This window comes from Mytilus trossulus, unplaced genomic scaffold, assembly GCF_036588685.1.
Source record: "Mytilus trossulus isolate FHL-02 unplaced genomic scaffold, PNRI_Mtr1.1.1.hap1 h1tg000899l__unscaffolded, whole genome shotgun sequence".
Classification (NCBI taxonomy): domain Eukaryota; kingdom Metazoa; phylum Mollusca; class Bivalvia; order Mytilida; family Mytilidae; genus Mytilus; species Mytilus trossulus.
Genome location: NW_026963538.1, coordinates 22,798 through 33,248, shown reverse-complemented (window position 1 = coordinate 33,248; position 10,451 = coordinate 22,798). Strand labels below are relative to the sequence as shown.

Sequence of the window (10,451 nt, the reverse complement as noted above, 5' to 3'; positions counted from 1 at the left end):
TCGTTTCATGCTGTTGGGTAATTAAAGCAAAGCAAGATCTCGTGTTTCGTGTGCTTTTTGTATATACATTTGCAAAATTTGTGTAGCTTGTTTTAAAATTAAAACACCGTGTCTGAGTAAGACATAGGATTTATAGGCTTTGGAAACTCGGAAACATTTGAGTATCGCTTCTCGGCCTTTTGGCTAAGATCAAAGTGTAGTATCTGTTCTTATCAGCTTAATATCTGATACGTACCCCATGTGGGTACTTCGATATTAAACTGATTTTTGCAACTAGGTGAGATGTTAGGTGCTTGCACCGCTCTTGCCACGAGTTGGCCCTGGTATTGCAGTACCTCCAGGATCGGCTCACTCCCCATTTCGGGGAGAAAATTAAAATAGAAAAATAGCTCCTTCTATAGTCTGAGAAACAGCCCCAGTAAAATATTCTCTAATACTTTTTCTATATTATTTTATGTTATGTATTGTATAGTTTTACTCATTGTTGTAAATTAATTCTACTTCTCGCGCATGTAAAATAAATCGCATATTATTTTATTTTTTTATGTCTGTTCTCTGAAAAGTATTTTTTTCTTTTCTAATAATGTGATGGTTTTTTTTTTTCTCTTTTTCTCTCTCGCTTGTATTCATAACAGCATATGTCAGTGTAATAATGTATTCTCGTTCCTTTAAAACAAACTCTATATAAATTTTTAGCGTTACGGAAAAACGCGGGGAAAATAATTACGTCCCCTTCTACTGTTTCAATCATCGTTAATAGCGACGTCGCCTCAGAACGAGGGCAAACGATGGAAACTACAGTCGGCCGGTAAGTTTTTTCCTCCTTTTAAAATTAATTTAAACATAGCTGTACCGGTTAATTCCTTTAAAAATAGAACAGATGAACTGTTTGTGTGTTTTTTATTTAAACGACAGAGTGAAAAGTCCGTGCTGATTGTGAAAAAGCGTTGAATTTATTTTGTGATCAATGAAATTTTCAAGGCTTTGAAATCTGCGTTCGTCGGACATAGAATGAATTAAAATTGTCATGTTGTTTTGTTCGATTAAGATTAAATACGAATACGTATACGTATGACATACGTTTAAAAATGCATTCTCCCTTTTATTGCGACTTGCCGTATTTCACAAGCCGCTTTTTTTATTTTCACACCAGTTTTGTCATGCAGAAATCGTTTCATGCTGTTGGGTAATTAAAGCAAAGCAAGATCTCGTGTTTCGTGTGCTTTTTGTATATACATTTGCAAAATTTGTGTAGCTTGTTTTAAAATTAAAACACCGTGTCTGAGTAAGACATAGGATTTATAGGCTTTGGAAACTCGGAAACATTTGAGTATCGCTTCTCGGCCTTTTGGCTAAGATCAAAGTGTAGTATCTGTTCTTATCAGCTTAATATCTGATACGTACCCCATGTGGGTACTTCGATATTAAACTGATTTTTGCAACTAGGTGAGATGTTAGGTGCTTGCACCGCTCTTGCCACGAGTTGGCCTGGTATTGCAGTACCTCCAGGATCGGCTCACTCCCCATTTCGGGGAGAAAATTAAAATAGAAAAATAGCTCCTTCTATAGTCTGAGAAACAGCCCCAGTAAAATATTCTCTAATACTTTTTCTATATTATTTTATGTTATGTATTGTATAGTTTTACTCATTGTTGTAAATTAATTCTACTTCTCGCGCATGTAAAATAAATCGCATATTATTTTATTTTTTTATGTCTGTTCTCTGAAAAGTATTTTTTTCTTTTCTAATAATGTGATGGTTTTTTTTTTTCTCTTTTTCTCTCTCGCTTGTATTCATAACAGCATATGTCAGTGTAATAATGTATTCTCGTTCCTTTAAAACAAACTCTATATAAATTTTTAGCGTTACGGAAAAACGCGGGGAAAATAATTACGTCCCCTTCTACTGTTTCAATCATCGTTAATAGCGACGTCGCCTCAGAACGAGGGCAAACGATGGAAACTACAGTCGGCCGGTAAGTTTTTTCCTCCTTTTAAAATTAATTTAAACATAGCTGTACCGGTTAATTCCTTTAAAAAATAGAACAGATGAACTGTTTGTGTGTTTTTTATTTAAACGACAGAGTGAAAAGTCCGTGCTGATTGTGAAAAAGCGTTGAATTTATTTTGTGATCAATGAAATTTTCAAGGCTTTGAAATCTGCGTTCGTCGGACATAGAATGAATTAAAATTGTCATGTTGTTTTGTTCGATTAAGATTAAATACGAATACGTATACGTATGACATACGTTTAAAAATGCATTCTCCCTTTTATTGCGACTTGCCGTATTTCACAAGCCGCTTTTTTTATTTTCACACCAGTTTTGTCATGCAGAAATCGTTTCATGCTGTTGGGTAATTAAAGCAAAGCAAGATCTCGTGTTTCGTGTGCTTTTTGTATATACATTTGCAAAATTTGTGTAGCTTGTTTTAAAATTAAAACACCGTGTCTGAGTAAGACATAGGATTTATAGGCTTTGGAAACTCGGAAACATTTGAGTATCGCTTCTCGGCCTTTTGGCTAAGATCAAAGTGTAGTATCTGTTCTTATCAGCTTAATATCTGATACGTACCCCATGTGGGTACTTCGATATTAAACTGATTTTTGCAACTAGGTGAGATGTTAGGTGCTTGCACCGCTCTTGCCACGAGTTGGCCTGGTATTGCAGTACCTCCAGGATCGGCTCACTCCCCATTTCGGGGAGAAAATTAAAATAGAAAAATAGCTCCTTCTATAGTCTGAGAAACAGCCCCAGTAAAATATTCTCTAATACTTTTTCTATATTATTTTATGTTATGTATTGTATAGTTTTACTCATTGTTGTAAATTAATTCTACTTCTCGCGCATGTAAAATAAATCGCATATTATTTTATTTTTTTATGTCTGTTCTCTGAAAAGTATTTTTTTCTTTTCTAATAATGTGATGGTTTTTTTTTTTTCTCTTTTTCTCTCTCGCTTGTATTCATAACAGCATATGTCAGTGTAATAATGTATTCTCGTTCCTTTAAAACAAACTCTATATAAATTTTTAGCGTTACGGAAAAACGCGGGGAAAATAATTACGTCCCCTTCTACTGTTTCAATCATCGTTAATAGCGACGTCGCCTCAGAACGAGGGCAAACGATGGAAACTACAGTCGGCCGGTAAGTTTTTTCCTCCTTTTAAAATTAATTTAAACATAGCTGTACCGGTTAATTCCTTTAAAAAATAGAACAGATGAACTGTTTGTGTGTTTTTTATTTAAACGACAGAGTGAAAAGTCCGTGCTGATTGTGAAAAAGCGTTGAATTTATTTTGTGATCAATGAAATTTTCAAGGCTTTGAAATCTGCGTTCGTCGGACATAGAATGAATTAAAATTGTCATGTTGTTTTGTTCGATTAAGATTAAATACGAATACGTATACGTATGACATACGTTTAAAAATGCATTCTCCCTTTTATTGCGACTTGCCGTATTTCACAAGCCGCTTTTTTTATTTTCACACCAGTTTTGTCATGCAGAAATCGTTTCATGCTGTTGGGTAATTAAAGCAAAGCAAGATCTCGTGTTTCGTGTGCTTTTTGTATATACATTTGCAAAATTTGTGTAGCTTGTTTTAAAATTAAAACACCGTGTCTGAGTAAGACATAGGATTTATAGGCTTTGGAAACTCGGAAACATTTGAGTATCGCTTCTCGGCCTTTTGGCTAAGATCAAAGTGTAGTATCTGTTCTTATCAGCTTAATATCTGATACGTACCCCATGTGGGTACTTCGATATTAAACTGATTTTTGCAACTAGGTGAGATGTTAGGTGCTTGCACCGCTCTTGCCACGAGTTGGCCTGGTATTGCAGTACCTCCAGGATCGGCTCACTCCCCATTTCGGGGAGAAAATTAAAATAGAAAAATAGCTCCTTCTATAGTCTGAGAAACAGCCCCAGTAAAATATTCTCTAATACTTTTTCTATATTATTTTATGTTATGTATTGTATAGTTTTACTCATTGTTGTAAATTAATTCTACTTCTCGCGCATGTAAAATAAATCGCATATTATTTTATTTTTTTATGTCTGTTCTCTGAAAAGTATTTTTTTCTTTTCTAATAATGTGATGGTTTTTTTTTTTTCTCTTTTTCTCTCTCGCTTGTATTCATAACAGCATATGTCAGTGTAATAATGTATTCTCGTTCCTTTAAAACAAACTCTATATAAATTTTTAGCGTTACGGAAAAACGCGGGGAAAATAATTACGTCCCCTTCTACTGTTTCAATCATCGTTAATAGCGACGTCGCCTCAGAACGAGGGCAAACGATGGAAACTACAGTCGGCCGGTAAGTTTTTTCCTCCTTTTAAAATTAATTTAAACATAGCTGTACCGGTTAATTCCTTTAAAAAATAGAACAGATGAACTGTTTGTGTGTTTTTTATTTAAACGACAGAGTGAAAAGTCCGTGCTGATTGTGAAAAAGCGTTGAATTTATTTTGTGATCAATGAAATTTTCAAGGCTTTGAAATCTGCGTTCGTCGGACATAGAATGAATTAAAATTGTCATGTTGTTTTGTTCGATTAAGATTAAATACGAATACGTATACGTATGACATACGTTTAAAAATGCATTCTCCCTTTTATTGCGACTTGCCGTATTTCACAAGCCGCTTTTTTTATTTTCACACCAGTTTTGTCATGCAGAAATCGTTTCATGCTGTTGGGTAATTAAAGCAAAGCAAGATCTCGTGTTTCGTGTGCTTTTTGTATATACATTTGCAAAATTTGTGTAGCTTGTTTTAAAATTAAAACACCGTGTCTGAGTAAGACATAGGATTTATAGGCTTTGGAAACTCGGAAACATTTGAGTATCGCTTCTCGGCCTTTTGGCTAAGATCAAAGTGTAGTATCTGTTCTTATCAGCTTAATATCTGATACGTACCCCATGTGGGTACTTCGATATTAAACTGATTTTTGCAACTAGGTGAGATGTTAGGTGCTTGCACCGCTCTTGCCACGAGTTGGCCTGGTATTGCAGTACCTCCAGGATCGGCTCACTCCCCATTTCGGGGAGAAAATTAAAATAGAAAAATAGCTCCTTCTATAGTCTGAGAAACAGCCCCAGTAAAATATTCTCTAATACTTTTTCTATATTATTTTATGTTATGTATTGTATAGTTTTACTCATTGTTGTAAATTAATTCTACTTCTCGCGCATGTAAAATAAATCGCATATTATTTTATTTTTTTATGTCTGTTCTCTGAAAAGTATTTTTTTCTTTTCTAATAATGTGATGGTTTTTTTTTTTTCTCTTTTTCTCTCTCGCTTGTATTCATAACAGCATATGTCAGTGTAATAATGTATTCTCGTTCCTTTAAAACAAACTCTATATAAATTTTTAGCGTTACGGAAAAACGCGGGGAAAATAATTACGTCCCCTTCTACTGTTTCAATCATCGTTAATAGCGACGTCGCCTCAGAACGAGGGCAAACGATGGAAACTACAGTCGGCCGGTAAGTTTTTTCCTCCTTTTAAAATTAATTTAAACATAGCTGTACCGGTTAATTCCTTTAAAAAATAGAACAGATGAACTGTTTGTGTGTTTTTTATTTAAACGACAGAGTGAAAAGTCCGTGCTGATTGTGAAAAAGCGTTGAATTTATTTTGTGATCAATGAAATTTTCAAGGCTTTGAAATCTGCGTTCGTCGGACATAGAATGAATTAAAATTGTCATGTTGTTTTGTTCGATTAAGATTAAATACGAATACGTATACGTATGACATACGTTTAAAAATGCATTCTCCCTTTTATTGCGACTTGCCGTATTTCACAAGCCGCTTTTTTTATTTTCACACCAGTTTTGTCATGCAGAAATCGTTTCATGCTGTTGGGTAATTAAAGCAAAGCAAGATCTCGTGTTTCGTGTGCTTTTTGTATATACATTTGCAAAATTTGTGTAGCTTGTTTTAAAATTAAAACACCGTGTCTGAGTAAGACATAGGATTTATAGGCTTTGGAAACTCGGAAACATTTGAGTATCGCTTCTCGGCCTTTTGGCTAAGATCAAAGTGTAGTATCTGTTCTTATCAGCTTAATATCTGATACGTACCCCATGTGGGTACTTCGATATTAAACTGATTTTTGCAACTAGGTGAGATGTTAGGTGCTTGCACCGCTCTTGCCACGAGTTGGCCTGGTATTGCAGTACCTCCAGGATCGGCTCACTCCCCATTTCGGGGAGAAAATTAAAATAGAAAAATAGCTCCTTCTATAGTCTGAGAAACAGCCCCAGTAAAATATTCTCTAATACTTTTTCTATATTATTTTATGTTATGTATTGTATAGTTTTACTCATTGTTGTAAATTAATTCTACTTCTCGCGCATGTAAAATAAATCGCATATTATTTTATTTTTTTATGTCTGTTCTCTGAAAAGTATTTTTTTCTTTTCTAATAATGTGATGGTTTTTTTTTTTTCTCTTTTTCTCTCTCGCTTGTATTCATAACAGCATATGTCAGTGTAATAATGTATTCTCGTTCCTTTAAAACAAACTCTATATAAATTTTTAGCGTTACGGAAAAACGCGGGGAAAATAATTACGTCCCCTTCTACTGTTTCAATCATCGTTAATAGCGACGTCGCCTCAGAACGAGGGCAAACGATGGAAACTACAGTCGGCCGGTAAGTTTTTTCCTCCTTTTAAAATTAATTTAAACATAGCTGTACCGGTTAATTCCTTTAAAAAATAGAACAGATGAACTGTTTGTGTGTTTTTTATTTAAACGACAGAGTGAAAAGTCCGTGCTGATTGTGAAAAAGCGTTGAATTTATTTTGTGATCAATGAAATTTTCAAGGCTTTGAAATCTGCGTTCGTCGGACATAGAATGAATTAAAATTGTCATGTTGTTTTGTTCGATTAAGATTAAATACGAATACGTATACGTATGACATACGTTTAAAAATGCATTCTCCCTTTTATTGCGACTTGCCGTATTTCACAAGCCGCTTTTTTTATTTTCACACCAGTTTTGTCATGCAGAAATCGTTTCATGCTGTTGGGTAATTAAAGCAAAGCAAGATCTCGTGTTTCGTGTGCTTTTTGTATATACATTTGCAAAATTTGTGTAGCTTGTTTTAAAATTAAAACACCGTGTCTGAGTAAGACATAGGATTTATAGGCTTTGGAAACTCGGAAACATTTGAGTATCGCTTCTCGGCCTTTTGGCTAAGATCAAAGTGTAGTATCTGTTCTTATCAGCTTAATATCTGATACGTACCCCATGTGGGTACTTCGATATTAAACTGATTTTTGCAACTAGGTGAGATGTTAGGTGCTTGCACCGCTCTTGCCACGAGTTGGCCTGGTATTGCAGTACCTCCAGGATCGGCTCACTCCCCATTTCGGGGAGAAAATTAAAATAGAAAAATAGCTCCTTCTATAGTCTGAGAAACAGCCCCAGTAAAATATTCTCTAATACTTTTTCTATATTATTTTATGTTATGTATTGTATAGTTTTACTCATTGTTGTAAATTAATTCTACTTCTCGCGCATGTAAAATAAATCGCATATTATTTTATTTTTTTATGTCTGTTCTCTGAAAAGTATTTTTTTCTTTTCTAATAATGTGATGGTTTTTTTTTTTTCTCTTTTTCTCTCTCGCTTGTATTCATAACAGCATATGTCAGTGTAATAATGTATTCTCGTTCCTTTAAAACAAACTCTATATAAATTTTTAGCGTTACGGAAAAACGCGGGGAAAATAATTACGTCCCCTTCTACTGTTTCAATCATCGTTAATAGCGACGTCGCCTCAGAACGAGGGCAAACGATGGAAACTACAGTCGGCCGGTAAGTTTTTTCCTCCTTTTAAAATTAATTTAAACATAGCTGTACCGGTTAATTCCTTTAAAAAATAGAACAGATGAACTGTTTGTGTGTTTTTTATTTAAACGACAGAGTGAAAAGTCCGTGCTGATTGTGAAAAAGCGTTGAATTTATTTTGTGATCAATGAAATTTTCAAGGCTTTGAAATCTGCGTTCGTCGGACATAGAATGAATTAAAATTGTCATGTTGTTTTGTTCGATTAAGATTAAATACGAATACGTATACGTATGACATACGTTTAAAAATGCATTCTCCCTTTTATTGCGACTTGCCGTATTTCACAAGCCGCTTTTTTTATTTTCACACCAGTTTTGTCATGCAGAAATCGTTTCATGCTGTTGGGTAATTAAAGCAAAGCAAGATCTCGTGTTTCGTGTGCTTTTTGTATATACATTTGCAAAATTTGTGTAGCTTGTTTTAAAATTAAAACACCGTGTCTGAGTAAGACATAGGATTTATAGGCTTTGGAAACTCGGAAACATTTGAGTATCGCTTCTCGGCCTTTTGGCTAAGATCAAAGTGTAGTATCTGTTCTTATCAGCTTAATATCTGATACGTACCCCATGTGGGTACTTCGATATTAAACTGATTTTTGCAACTAGGTGAGATGTTAGGTGCTTGCACCGCTCTTGCCACGAGTTGGCCTGGTATTGCAGTACCTCCAGGATCGGCTCACTCCCCATTTCGGGGAGAAAATTAAAATAGAAAAATAGCTCCTTCTATAGTCTGAGAAACAGCCCCAGTAAAATATTCTCTAATACTTTTTCTATATTATTTTATGTTATGTATTGTATAGTTTTACTCATTGTTGTAAATTAATTCTACTTCTCGCGCATGTAAAATAAATCGCATATTATTTTATTTTTTTATGTCTGTTCTCTGAAAAGTATTTTTTTCTTTTCTAATAATGTGATGGTTTTTTTTTTTTCTCTTTTTCTCTCTCGCTTGTATTCATAACAGCATATGTCAGTGTAATAATGTATTCTCGTTCCTTTAAAACAAACTCTATATAAATTTTTAGCGTTACGGAAAAACGCGGGGAAAATAATTACGTCCCCTTCTACTGTTTCAATCATCGTTAATAGCGACGTCGCCTCAGAACGAGGGCAAACGATGGAAACTACAGTCGGCCGGTAAGTTTTTTCCTCCTTTTAAAATTAATTTAAACATAGCTGTACCGGTTAATTCCTTTAAAAAATAGAACAGATGAACTGTTTGTGTGTTTTTTATTTAAACGACAGAGTGAAAAGTCCGTGCTGATTGTGAAAAAGCGTTGAATTTATTTTGTGATCAATGAAATTTTCAAGGCTTTGAAATCTGCGTTCGTCGGACATAGAATGAATTAAAATTGTCATGTTGTTTTGTTCGATTAAGATTAAATACGAATACGTATACGTATGACATACGTTTAAAAATGCATTCTCCCTTTTATTGCGACTTGCCGTATTTCACAAGCCGCTTTTTTTATTTTCACACCAGTTTTGTCATGCAGAAATCGTTTCATGCTGTTGGGTAATTAAAGCAAAGCAAGATCTCGTGTTTCGTGTGCTTTTTGTATATACATTTGCAAAATTTGTGTAGCTTGTTTTAAAATTAAAACACCGTGTCTGAGTAAGACATAGGATTTATAGGCTTTGGAAACTCGGAAACATTTGAGTATCGCTTCTCGGCCTTTTGGCTAAGATCAAAGTGTAGTATCTGTTCTTATCAGCTTAATATCTGATACGTACCCCATGTGGGTACTTCGATATTAAACTGATTTTTGCAACTAGGTGAGATGTTAGGTGCTTGCACCGCTCTTGCCACGAGTTGGCCTGGTATTGCAGTACCTCCAGGATCGGCTCACTCCCCATTTCGGGGAGAAAATTAAAATAGAAAAATAGCTCCTTCTATAGTCTGAGAAACAGCCCCAGTAAAATATTCTCTAATACTTTTTCTATATTATTTTATGTTATGTATTGTATAGTTTTACTCATTGTTGTAAATTAATTCTACTTCTCGCGCATGTAAAATAAATCGCATATTATTTTATTTTTTTATGTCTGTTCTCTGAAAAGTATTTTTTTCTTTTCTAATAATGTGATGGTTTTTTTTTTTTCTCTTTTTCTCTCTCGCTTGTATTCATAACAGCATATGTCAGTGTAATAATGTATTCTCGTTCCTTTAAAACAAACTCTATATAAATTTTTAGCGTTACGGAAAAACGCGGGGAAAATAATTACGTCCCCTTCTACTGTTTCAATCATCGTTAATAGCGACGTCGCCTCAGAACGAGGGCAAACGATGGAAACTACAGTCGGCCGGTAAGTTTTTTCCTCCTTTTAAAATTAATTTAAACATAGCTGTACCGGTTAATTCCTTTAAAAAATAGAACAGATGAACTGTTTGTGTGTTTTTTATTTAAACGACAGAGTGAAAAGTCCGTGCTGATTGTGAAAAAGCGTTGAATTTATTTTGTGATCAATGAAATTTTCAAGGCTTTGAAATCTGCGTTCGTCGGACATAGAATGAATTAAAATTGTCATGTTGTTTTGTTCGATTAAGATTAAATACGAATACGTATACGTATGACATACGTTTAAAAATGC

The 10,451-nt window shown here is 34.4% G+C and overlaps 9 non-coding genes across 9 annotated transcripts; all 9 read left to right on the top strand.

The window, feature by feature from the left end:
* Window positions 1-163: 163 nt before the first annotated feature.
* LOC134703186 (U2 spliceosomal RNA) lies at window positions 164-357 on the top strand. Its single transcript, XR_010104804.1, has one exon. It is a non-coding gene; the product is annotated as a U2 spliceosomal RNA (small nuclear RNA).
* Window positions 358-1,332: 975 nt separating this feature from the next.
* On the top strand, window positions 1,333-1,525 carry LOC134703184 (U2 spliceosomal RNA). The gene has a single exon (XR_010104803.1). It is a non-coding gene; the product is annotated as a U2 spliceosomal RNA (small nuclear RNA).
* Window positions 1,526-2,501: 976 nt separating this feature from the next.
* LOC134703183 (U2 spliceosomal RNA) lies at window positions 2,502-2,694 on the top strand. Its single transcript, XR_010104802.1, has one exon. It is a non-coding gene; the product is annotated as a U2 spliceosomal RNA (small nuclear RNA).
* Window positions 2,695-3,671: 977 nt separating this feature from the next.
* On the top strand, window positions 3,672-3,864 carry LOC134703182 (U2 spliceosomal RNA). Its single transcript, XR_010104801.1, has one exon. It is a non-coding gene; the product is annotated as a U2 spliceosomal RNA (small nuclear RNA).
* Window positions 3,865-4,841: 977 nt separating this feature from the next.
* On the top strand, window positions 4,842-5,034 carry LOC134703180 (U2 spliceosomal RNA). The gene has a single exon (XR_010104799.1). It is a non-coding gene; the product is annotated as a U2 spliceosomal RNA (small nuclear RNA).
* A 977-nt stretch (window positions 5,035-6,011) lies between these two features.
* On the top strand, window positions 6,012-6,204 carry LOC134703179 (U2 spliceosomal RNA). The gene has a single exon (XR_010104798.1). It is a non-coding gene; the product is annotated as a U2 spliceosomal RNA (small nuclear RNA).
* Window positions 6,205-7,181: 977 nt separating this feature from the next.
* LOC134703178 (U2 spliceosomal RNA) lies at window positions 7,182-7,374 on the top strand. Its single transcript, XR_010104797.1, has one exon. It is a non-coding gene; the product is annotated as a U2 spliceosomal RNA (small nuclear RNA).
* Window positions 7,375-8,351: 977 nt separating this feature from the next.
* On the top strand, window positions 8,352-8,544 carry LOC134703177 (U2 spliceosomal RNA). The gene has a single exon (XR_010104796.1). It is a non-coding gene; the product is annotated as a U2 spliceosomal RNA (small nuclear RNA).
* Window positions 8,545-9,521: 977 nt separating this feature from the next.
* Window positions 9,522-9,714, top strand: LOC134703176 (U2 spliceosomal RNA). The gene has a single exon (XR_010104795.1). It is a non-coding gene; the product is annotated as a U2 spliceosomal RNA (small nuclear RNA).
* Window positions 9,715-10,451: the final 737 nt, after the last annotated feature.